Source organism: Pempheris klunzingeri, chromosome 10, assembly GCF_042242105.1.
Source record: "Pempheris klunzingeri isolate RE-2024b chromosome 10, fPemKlu1.hap1, whole genome shotgun sequence".
Lineage (NCBI taxonomy): Eukaryota > Metazoa > Chordata > Actinopteri > Acropomatiformes > Pempheridae > Pempheris > Pempheris klunzingeri.
Window position 1 is genome coordinate 3,994,576 of NC_092021.1, and position 11,336 is coordinate 4,005,911.

Genomic DNA, 11,336 nt, shown 5'->3' on the forward strand with positions numbered 1-11,336 from the left:
TTCCTAATCTGAAAGAACGCATGTTTGACAATTCTGGTGTTTTTCATTTCTGCAATTTAACAGAAAGCTAAATGCATAAACAGGACAAATGGAGGCTAGTAGCAGTGCTCCGGCCTCCATAATTCATTTATAAATCCCTGGGTTTCAGTAGATAGATAGATAGATAGATAGATAGATAGATGTTGTAAGTACCAGATCAACAATAAGAATTAGAATTACAAGGTAAATAAATAAGTAAAATAAAGGTAAATAAATAAATAATAAATAAAATTATTGAAGCTGGGAACATGAATAATAGAAAATTGAAAAAAGGTAGTAGTTGGTAATGCACAATCATGTAAGGTACCATAAAATCTAATTTTGCACAAAACAAAATGCTGCCTACAATTCCAATTACCCTGCTAACTACACTGTATATAACATTGTATTTGCTAACTGTAAAGCATCTACAATACGTATTCTAATACTTATTTTGATAGGAAGCTCTGTTTCCAGGGCTTTGTCTGCAGAGCAAGTCCATAGAACAGCCACTCTGGGGCATATGGCAACAAATTCATTTTACTATTTCACAAAAAAAAAAAGTCAATATTAAAATCATATCAAAACTGGTTTTCATGATGAGCTTCAGTGTTAACATACCGCAGATATTATTCCATTTTCTGTCTTGAAGAAATAAAATATTAAAAGTAGAGCAAAATAATTAACAATTAGTTAACTTTGGTATTTTGATCTGTTCAGTTATTTGTCCTAACGCAGTAAAGTTCCTGAATTTGGAACGACAAATAATTTTGTACAATAGGGACAATTGAAAGTAAGAATTTGAAGTGAAGAATGTTTTGATAGTGATATTTAATGCAAAGCGTATTGTGTTAAGGAAGATTTGAAGACCTACAGCATGGAGAGCATTCACTGAACAGATGTTTCAGGCCACTGGATGGTGACTGTAGAGGTCACACAGACTGTTCCAATCATGGATCCCCTTCCTAACTTCCTGGCGTGTCAGGACAGATCATTATACACACAATTTACATTTAGGTGTCTTGACTTTCTTAACATGCAGTACTTTTTTTACTTCTACTCTCTTCATGTTTATTGTTTGTGCCAACATACCAAGGCCAATTCCTTGTATTGTAAAAACTTTCTTCGCAGTAAATCTGTTTCTGATTCAGATTTTGGTAGCGTGGTAAGCAGTGTTTTTAAAAGCTCCTTTTCAGACCCTGAGTGGATACAGTCAGGTCCATAAATATTTGGACATTGACACCATTTTCAGCATTTCGGCTCTACCACAATGGATTTGAAATGAAACAATCAAGATGTGCTTTAAGTGCACACTTTCAGCTTTAATTTGAGGGTATTTACATCCATGACCACAAGTTGTATTTTGTTGTGCAACCTTGTAGCATGGTCTGAATGGTCAGAAGTCGAGTTGGCAGGTTTTGATCTGATCCTCTGAAGAGAACCTGCTCGGGAGCAAGTTAGCACCCAACTTTGTCAGCTTTGTTACCCACTTCAGTGTCTGTTACTGATGCACAAGGCATCCTTCTGCATCAATATTAGATGCTCAGAGCATCACTTCATTCTAAATGGGTCTCGTTTCCAGTTCATCAGATACTGACACAAAGTCACAAAGTCCCACTGTTTGTAACAAGGTTTCCTATGAGAGTTTTTTCTCAGACTTGACAGAACTCACAGAAGACATTATACAACTGTTTTCATTGTCTGAACAGGACTCCTCGTCACTATACAAGTGACTTTTGACATTTGGAAATTTCCCTAATTGGAAATGAACACAGAGATAAGCTAAAATGGTGCATTTATTTTCTTTTTTCATTTATCATATTTAAATTATTTGTGGTCAGTCACCTGCCTGTCCTCACATTTATTCATAAAACAGCATGGCCAACATAGCCTGTTACGCACAATGGAGCACACATTTAACCCTGGAGAACCCAAGAACCCTTTTCTTCTTTGGAAAATTATGAACTATGCATTAAATGACTGCTATAAGTTCACTGAACACCAACATATCCACTTTTTCAATTTTAACCCTTTATTCCCTAATTTAGGATTAGGGCCAAATTTGACCCATTGGGCTTTAGGCGTATCATTTCAAAGAATCACAATAACAAACACTGTCAATGCAAACTATTTTAAACTTAGGAAAATAATCAGTCAACCACACAGCTACATTTAACAATGTTTTTTTTTGCTTTATTTGTTGCATGTTAGAACTGGATTTCAAATGTACAAACACACTTTGGCCAATGGAAACAAGAACACAAGGCCAAAAAACATCATGGGTCTTTGCTTATCAAAAAATCTGTTCTGCTAGAGAGAGGAACTCACACTAGACATTGTGGTAGTCTTTGAAACAATTTCTTTTTTTGTTGATGCAGAGAGGAACTGCACATTTTTCACAGTGCATTTCAGTTTTGAAGTCCTTGCACACAGCACATCAACGGCGATTTACTTATTATATATATTTATATATAAAATACGTAATAAGTTATTATATTATCATAGTTATTATAAGTATTAGTCTCTGGCCCTGTACTACCGAGGTAACTTAGTAAAATATATTACACAAATGAATTTATTTCAAGGCTTTAGCCAAATACAGGACTGTCACCATTCTCCATCTACAAAGTCACTCAAAGAACCAAAGGGTCATTTTTGACCCGACATTTTTTAACCCATACACCCAGAGGGTCATTTTTGGCCCATCGTTTTTTGAACTAGCTCAGAGTTGCTAATTTATCCAAAAAGAATATAAAACGTACTTCTAGGCATTCTGCAAGCTAATACTAAATAGATTAACAAAAAATACACAATTTTACCAACCACTGGTTTGCTGAGAAGACGATTTTGTTTGGGTAGGTTTCCAGCTCAATGAAACAGCATGTGGTCAGTCATCTTGTCACTACCACTCTGGCTCATGTCAGTTCAATATTCATCCACTAAGTGTCTCTATGCAGGGGTCAGAAGTGGCACTCTGGGTTTTTGAAGTTAAATTTGACAATTTCTTTTATGTTTGTTCATTTTGGGTAGCAGCAATTAACAGCGGCCAAATTTGACCCCGTGGGTTCTCCAGGGTTAAGGTAATATTCAGTAATAGTATGTGATATTGGGCCAGCTGATTGTCCCAAACCCAAGCCTTGGTTTTTGTATACGTACTGTTAGATGTACTGTGTGTGTGTGTGTGTGTGTGTGTGTGTGGAAAAGAAAAAACAAAAAATCAACTCTGTAAAAAACAAAGCATAAGCAAACTGTTCATCAGTCAAGTCTTGGAAACTTCAGGCTCCCACAGCACTAAAGTGCAAACGACAAATGACAAAAATCTGTAAGTTGCATTCATACTGATGTCTTAGGAAAGAAAAGGAAAGCATGAATTAATTGTTCTGTAGCCATGAGCTCAGCACTGGAAGAACTGAAGTACTTTTGCTCATACAGCAGTATTTAGTAAAACTGTATTATGTTTCTGTGACTGTGAGTAGTGGTTTGTTGTATCTGTGAACATAATAATTAGATGTCAGCATTTACCATAACTTCTCAAACACTGCCAGGCATTTACTCGAACCAGGATATATTAGTGACAGGTTTTTATTACTTATTTTGACAGTTAATACAAACTCAACATTTCCAAAATGTTTACATATTTTCTTGATAAATGTTGTTTAATGAACATTTTACAGCACTAATTCTGGCAGTACAACACAGTCATGTCCTGATCAGCATTGTTGGTTTCCATTTCACTAATTTCAGTTGTTCCAATTTTTCATTTCATGCTAAGCTGTCAGGTGCAAATCTGCCAGGGTGAGATGGGGTGCCTTGTTGTCGGCCGCACAAAAATGCATTCCATGTTTTCAATCCCAGGTTTTCAGCGTAGGCTACTATATGCTGGTAACAACAATACTCCACTGTGTGTATTTTAGCTGTGAAGTTGTGAGACTACAAAAAATTGGGGGGAAAGTCACACCAAAACCCCTGGAGGGTTGAGCCACGTAGTAAATAAAAGTCTTAAAGCCCTCCTTTATTGGTGTGCTTTTAATGTGGAAAAATCTGCTGAAAGGTTAGGTTTCTTGATGATATCGTATAATTGAGTAACAAAAGCGCCACACTGAGAGTCTATGACATCATGGCGATCACCTATACGGGACACATCTTTTCAGCCCAAAGCCTTACTACGGCATTCACTCACACACTTCAATGGCAACTCAAACAACAACAATTCCCTTCGCTGTTCAAAGTTCTTGGATTAAAACACCAACCAGAAAAAAATTTTATTTTAGGAAAGTTTTACATTCTCTTTTAAGTTTTATATGGAATTTGTTTTCTCCAGTCCTCAGAAGCTGCTCTCTCCAGTCTCCCTCCTCTATCTATCTATCTATCTATCTATCTAGTCATTGTTCAATCAAATCAGCTTAATTTATTCCTCTCAAGAAATTCTGTATTAAAGCTGTAACAATCTGGTTTCAGAACTAAATACAGTGCTGTAAATGTTATAAATGAGATTGTAAATGCTGTTGATAAAGGGGAGAGTTTTATATATTAGTTTTAATTTTGACTACCTGTCTCATTGACAGCAGCATGCAATAAAAAAAATGATCCATATTCCTAATAGTTAACCCATTACCACTCTGAAGGGCATAGTATTGAAAGGGTCTCAAATTAAAATAACTACAGTCATCTCAGTATCTGTCTGGATCAAATTCCACATTGACTCACTTGTCAGCAGGCCACAAAAAAAAAAAAAAAAAGAAAAGAGAAAGCAAATTTTCCTGTGCTTGGTAGGAAATGTATAATTGAGGCCGTCTTCGTGTCTGTTCTGGATAATCACAATGTTATCTATAAGCACACCTCTACCTCCACCCTTACACCACGAGATTCAGTTTGTCACTCTGCTGTAAGATTTATTACTGACAGTTATAACAGTTATTCTACTCATTGTATATTGTATGAAAAGGTTGGCATCTCACAGTAAGATGCAAGAGGCATTGGTTTCTGTTTTATAATTTATAAAGCCCTTAATGGAAACTTGCCATCATATACCACTTCCTTATTAAAATGATCTACAGTCACTATTCCACTCATTTAAGTGATTGGCTAATGCTCCAAGTCCTGTGCACAAACACTCCATTTGTACTGCACACACTTGGTGCATTTTACAACATCTATTAAAACATAACACAATTCTACCAATAGTTCAATTAAAAACTACTTACTCTTCAATGTAACTGTTTTTAATTGTGTTCTACTGTTGTTTGTTTGCTTTGTGTTAATTATTAACTGCATGTATTCATTCTGCTTTGATTGTACATTTGGAATGATTGAAAAAGGTGCCACGCCCTCCAGATTTAAATAAAGGTTCATGAAAAAGAAATGACCAACATCCCAGACAAGTCCTCCACAGTAGGAGAGGGTAAATGGGATGGACTTGTATGGCACAGCATTCACATTCCCACACTGATGGGAGGCTGCCAACGCTGCCATACGTACCTCTGAGCCAAAACTGGCTCCATCATGTGGTCGAAGAACTGGACAAAATGTACATTATGCTGAATTTATCAAGACAACGGGTAAAAAGTGTGTGTTACCATTAACAATGAACATTATGCTGAATGTTAAAGCGGACTTGACTGCTATTAAAACACATAGCATTGCCTGCAGGATCAACATTATGCTGATTTACCATGTGAGCCATTACAATACAGAAAAATTCCACAATACCTCAATGTTTTTACCTGATCTTTATTGGTGCTACCACAAACAACTCAGCCTCAATTTGTTTGTGCTGGCTACTGGCTATTTATTTGAAACTTGGTCATTATTTGGATACCAACATGTATATAAGAGTTTATGAAATTCAGGTTTTCCAAAATACTGTGCTCATCACAAGCCACAATCAGGCCACTCAGCATCCTTGGCTGATGGCGTTCAGGTCAGTGTCAAGAAAGACATCCCCTAGTAAAACAACTTCTAGCAGGCATGTAGCATTGATTTGATCCCACAATGAATTGCTGTTTTCTACACACAGAGAAGCCTTGTAATGGATTAGCTTAGAAGTCTGCAGACTATTTTTGTCCCTGCAATGTAAGATGGTGGCCGAGTTCTTGATTAAGTGGGCTAGAAAGATATCATGATTGTTTACGCTACAGGAAACCATGAAAATCAATCAGAACATTCATTTTGTGGAACAAAAAAACATGTTAGAAATGTGTTTCAGTGGAAAATAAAAACAGTGGTAAAAACCTTTATTTCACCCTGCTCCTGCTGCCAGCAAAGGCAGCTTATTAGGGTTTTCTTTCTCACACTGTGTTGAGGAGTGTTGCAGATCTGCAGCGCTCAGAAAGGGAGCCGCTGAGTGACAGATCAATTTCATTAAGCATCCTTGGCTTGTAGTTTGAATTGACTAGTATCATACCATTAAATGGAAAGCACTGTCTGTCGCTAACTGAATCCATTCTGTGAATTATTTCTCCTTTTCCTTTGCTTCGGTCTTGCTGTGTGTATCAGTTTTCAGTCTGTCCACCCTGCTACACTTGCTCCTCGACCTTGTTGGGATCCATGTCAACAGTAGGGACCACCTGCATAGGCTTGCAGCAACCAGCACAGACATATTTGAGGAAGCAGAGGTAGGCACTGCCAGACACTATGACTGTGATGATGATGATGATGGTGGCGCCGAAGGCTGGCGACACAGCATCTTGCAGGACAGACTTGAGGCCTCCCGTGTTGATCCCACTAGACCCCCTGCTCAGTGGGCTCTCATCAGGTTCACTGGTAGCCTGACCTATAACAGAGAGGAGGTCAACGGTCAAAGTTCAAGTGATTGTTGGGTTACAGCAGCCATGTGTCACCATATGGAAGGGCATCTAAGAGGTGAAATCACTTTTGTGATTGGTGGTTGGTGGTTCCTTCAATCATCATGCTCCGTTTGAATCATGTGCATGGACATGGGAATGTCCAGGTTAACGTTGTTCCGTTGTCCATGCAAACAATATTTCATGCAAATTTATATCACAACCAGGATAAGACTTACAAACAGGACACCAGTGTGCAAGTAAAAATGTTTGTGGTTTGTTGTTGAGGTCCTTGCAAGCTTCTTTCTTCTATTTTTTATTAACCAATCAGAAAAAAAAGTCAGCTTATACATAAACTTGTTTATAGTTACATGTATCAGTATGCATTAGTTGTGTGATTGACATAAAGCTGCTTGTCCCTGTTTGAAGGAGACCACCTAGATCTGTGGTGTCAAACTCATTTTAGTTCAGGGGCCAGCATCAGTGTGTGAATGTGTGTGAAAGAAAAGTCTCCTCCAACGTAGATTCCTCCTGAATGATGTGTGAATGGGTGAATGATGATGTGATGTAAAAGTGCTTTGAGGAGTTGTAATTACTAGAAAGGCACTATACAAATACAGACCATTTTCCATTTACCATTTACATACAGCCCAATTTGATCTCAAGTGGGCCGGACCAGTAAAATCATACCATAATAACCTATAAATAACAACAACTCCAAATTTTTCTCTTTGTTTTAGTGCAATAATGTAAAAGTACATTCTGAAATGTTCACATTTAATTAGCTATCTTTTTAAAAACAGTATGAACGACTTGAAATTTCTTAAGAAAATGAAGTGCAATTTCAACAATATTGTGCCTCACTCACAAAGTCATCCCGCAGGCCGGATGTTTGACACCCCTGATCTAGATGGTTCATTTACTAAAACGTCAAGATGATGAAGAGATGACATAAATTTGATGTGAGAGGAGTAGTTTTAAACTTTGCTATTAGATAACAGACAACAATACATAGTTTGCTGGGAATACTTCTGAGTGTATGAAGACTAAATGTGGAGTCCCACAAGGTTTGGTTTTGGGGCTTAAAGTTTTTATTTTGTATATTAATGACATATGTTAAATGTCAAAGATATTGCAGTCTGTGTTGTTTGTAAATGACACTTTTTTTCAACATGTACATGAGTTCCAGAGCATTCACAGTGTAAGGGGCAGGTCAGACTGGGCTACTTCGACAATCAATTAAAGAGATGTGTTTATATTAAACAAATTCAAAGATATATTTTCCAGTTGTGTTTGATGTTATTTCAGACCAATCACAGCATCACCTCATTTGAGTCAAGATTTGAATTTTATTGGTGAAGATTTCCAATGGAAATGCAAGAAAACTAGACATTTCAATAATTGCTTAAGATTTTTTTTTTTTTAATTTTGTGTTTCATTAGATAGTGACAGGAAACAGTCCCTACGATTGGCTGGCGACCAGTTCAGGGTGTACCCCGCCTCTAGCCCGCAGTCAACTGGGATAGGCTCCTGCTCCCCCCACGACCCTGACAGATAAGCGGTATAGAAAATGGATGGATGGATGGATGACAGGAAACAGGTGAGAGAGAGGGGATGACATGCAGCAAAGGACCTGAGCCAGAGTTGAACCTGGACTGTAAGGATTAAGCCTTAATGATACATTTTGCTGGCAAAGGTTTCCATCACTGGAAGCATGTGTTAGAAACAAATAAAGAACTGCACAAACATGCTACTTCATAAGACCACAGCTTATGTGAGACAGGTGCATGAGGCAGCCAGTCAGGAAATACAGATCAGTAAGCTCAGAATCGTTACTATGTGGGATCTATTATTGACATGATAACATTTTTGGCTATTAATCCGCTCCATCTTAGAGGAGACAATTCATTTGAAACAATAACAGAGTCAGGAAGTGGGATGTTCCTACTGCTCTTTCAATATACCCTACAAAAAGACTTACTGAAAATAATGCAAACCATTCCTCACTACACAACCTACACGTTCCATGACATCCAAAATGAACTAATAGCATTAATGAGTACCTGAATGACAGTCCCTACATTGTTTTATGGTTGTTTTGATGCAATTTGTGGAAAAATGGCCTGGTGTTTTTGAGAGAGCAACAGCACACTACAGGAATTCACTTGACTCAGAGGGCTACATGTTTTGGACTGTGATAAAGTGAAACTTCTCTTGGATTTAACCAGAACCAAGCTCATCAAAGCTGAATACAATGTTGCCCAACAGCTTCCCTGTCCCAGCTGAATGGGAAATGGACTTAAAAGAGTGTTAAAAGTGTTTCAATAGCAGTCAGGTCCACTTTAACATGTGGGGCCTCTACTACCACCTGTGAACTCCATCTCTGCTTCAAAATTGTCTTCAGCGATCAAAGAACCAGTACGCTTCATCCTCACCATATTTTAGAAGAATTTTTATTGTGTCTACTGCATGGTGACATCTGTCTGTAGTTTATTTGTGTGGTGGGGCAACTTGCATAAAATGCTATTGTTTATGACGACCAAGGTGCAGTGTACACAGTGTTACCGTTCATATTGTCATACAAGACGCATCTACCGTGGTGACCATTCTTGGTGTTGGTCATATTGTCGTATTGCTTGTGTGGATGCATCTGCCGTGGTTGATTTGCTTGCACCCTCACAAAAATCAATCTAGTGATATGCTCTGTCCCAGTCTAACATAAAGTCGAGACTTACATTGCAAAAAAAGAGCAGTAGTAATTAGTCATGAAGTCGATTCAAGTCTGAAGTATTGAAACTTAAACATTTAGTGGAGTTACAGATATTAGTTGTGCAGGGCAAATAGCTGTATTGACCACATTATTAGTAGTTATTTCAACTACTCAAAGCACTTTTACATCACATCCTCATTCTCACAGGAGGAACCTAAGTTGGAGGAGACTATTCTTTCACACACATTCACACACTGAAGCTATGGTTCAGGAGCAAGTTGGGGTTCGGTGTCTTGCCCAAAGACTTCAACATGCTGACTCATAGGAACTGGGGATTGAACCACCGACCCTCTGATTGAAGGACGACCCACTCTACCTCTGAGCCACAGCTCAGGTTTGAGTAAGGGGCAGGTGAAATTAGATTTTTATTCTCCGTGCTCCTTTTCAGAGTGCATGGAATGTGCAAATAGAATTATTTTATGATTTGGAATCTTTTTAAATTTCTTTTGGAACTAATAAAAACAAAATGAAATGTTTCACTCACAGAACTGAGGTTAATTAGAGACAGCTGAGCAAATGTAAAACCTTGGTGGAAGTTGCATTAAAGTAAAATATTAAATATTGAAAATTTGTGGATGTCTGGCCGAGGGCACTAAAGTGGTTGGTTAAAATGGTCAAAACACAATCCGAGATAAAAAATAAGTCCATGGCAAGTTGAGCCAAGTTGCATTTTTTTTTTTTTTTAGTCCAGAATTAGTCCCAAATCTAGATAGGAATCGTCAGCTGAGAATATCTAAGCAGCTACACCACACTAATGCACATGTTGAGGCTCCAGTGGTGAGTTTGACACAGCAGTCAAATCAACAGAGCAGAGAGGGAGGTAATTTAGGTAATGCAGTGAAAATCTATATTCCATGGCTGTGCATCCAATTACTGCCTGTGGACCAGGTTGCTGCTGGGTGCCAAATGATGTTAGTCACCTGAAGATGAAACATATACACTTATCTGAGCCCCCCTCTCTACTGTTTCATACGTTTTTCTATGTTTTCTTAACATTTTAAAGATGTTCCGACGTTTTCTGCAGTATATTTAAAGAATGACACCCCTGTGAAAACTCCCTTGTTGGCCTTGTGTCTTGTGTTGTGGCTCAGGGATGTTCTGCTGCAGAGATTGTGCTTCGTGGAGCGACATTGCTCTGTTTGACATGGAGCAAATGTACAAGATGGCAGCTTTTACAATATTCATTATTTATAAAAGATTTAATTTCATATGAATTCATATATGCAGAATTACTTCTGCTCTTGGAATTTTTGGGTTGAGGAATAGCTCAAACATATAATTTCATGTCGTTTTCATGTCAGTGGCAAAACCAGGCCGTGGATTTTTAATTTAGCCCTTTTATGGTACTGGGGGACTTAAAAAGAATGCTCAAAACTTGTACAGCTATCCTGACTTTCAGCCTCTAAAATCATTAAAACACAAAGAGCTGTGGGTCCTACATTTCCCATTATGCAAGTTGATAGTGTCTTTCCTTAGATGACTCACAGAGAACATTTTGACATGTGAAAGTGGAGAATATGTGACACACCCCTGCAACTGAGGTCTCTCTCAAGACAAATTACATGCCTGGAACTGCACCCAACTTAACCTGTCATAAGGATATAAGTGAAAGATTCAAGAGATTTAACGAGCAGTTATCTACATTCCAAATGAGAGCAGCACCAGCAAGCAATCCTGGATGAGTGCAAACTCCCAACTTTAAACCATACAGTCTGCAACAACATGAGAGATGAGATTACATCCTGGCAAACAGATACAATTAAATC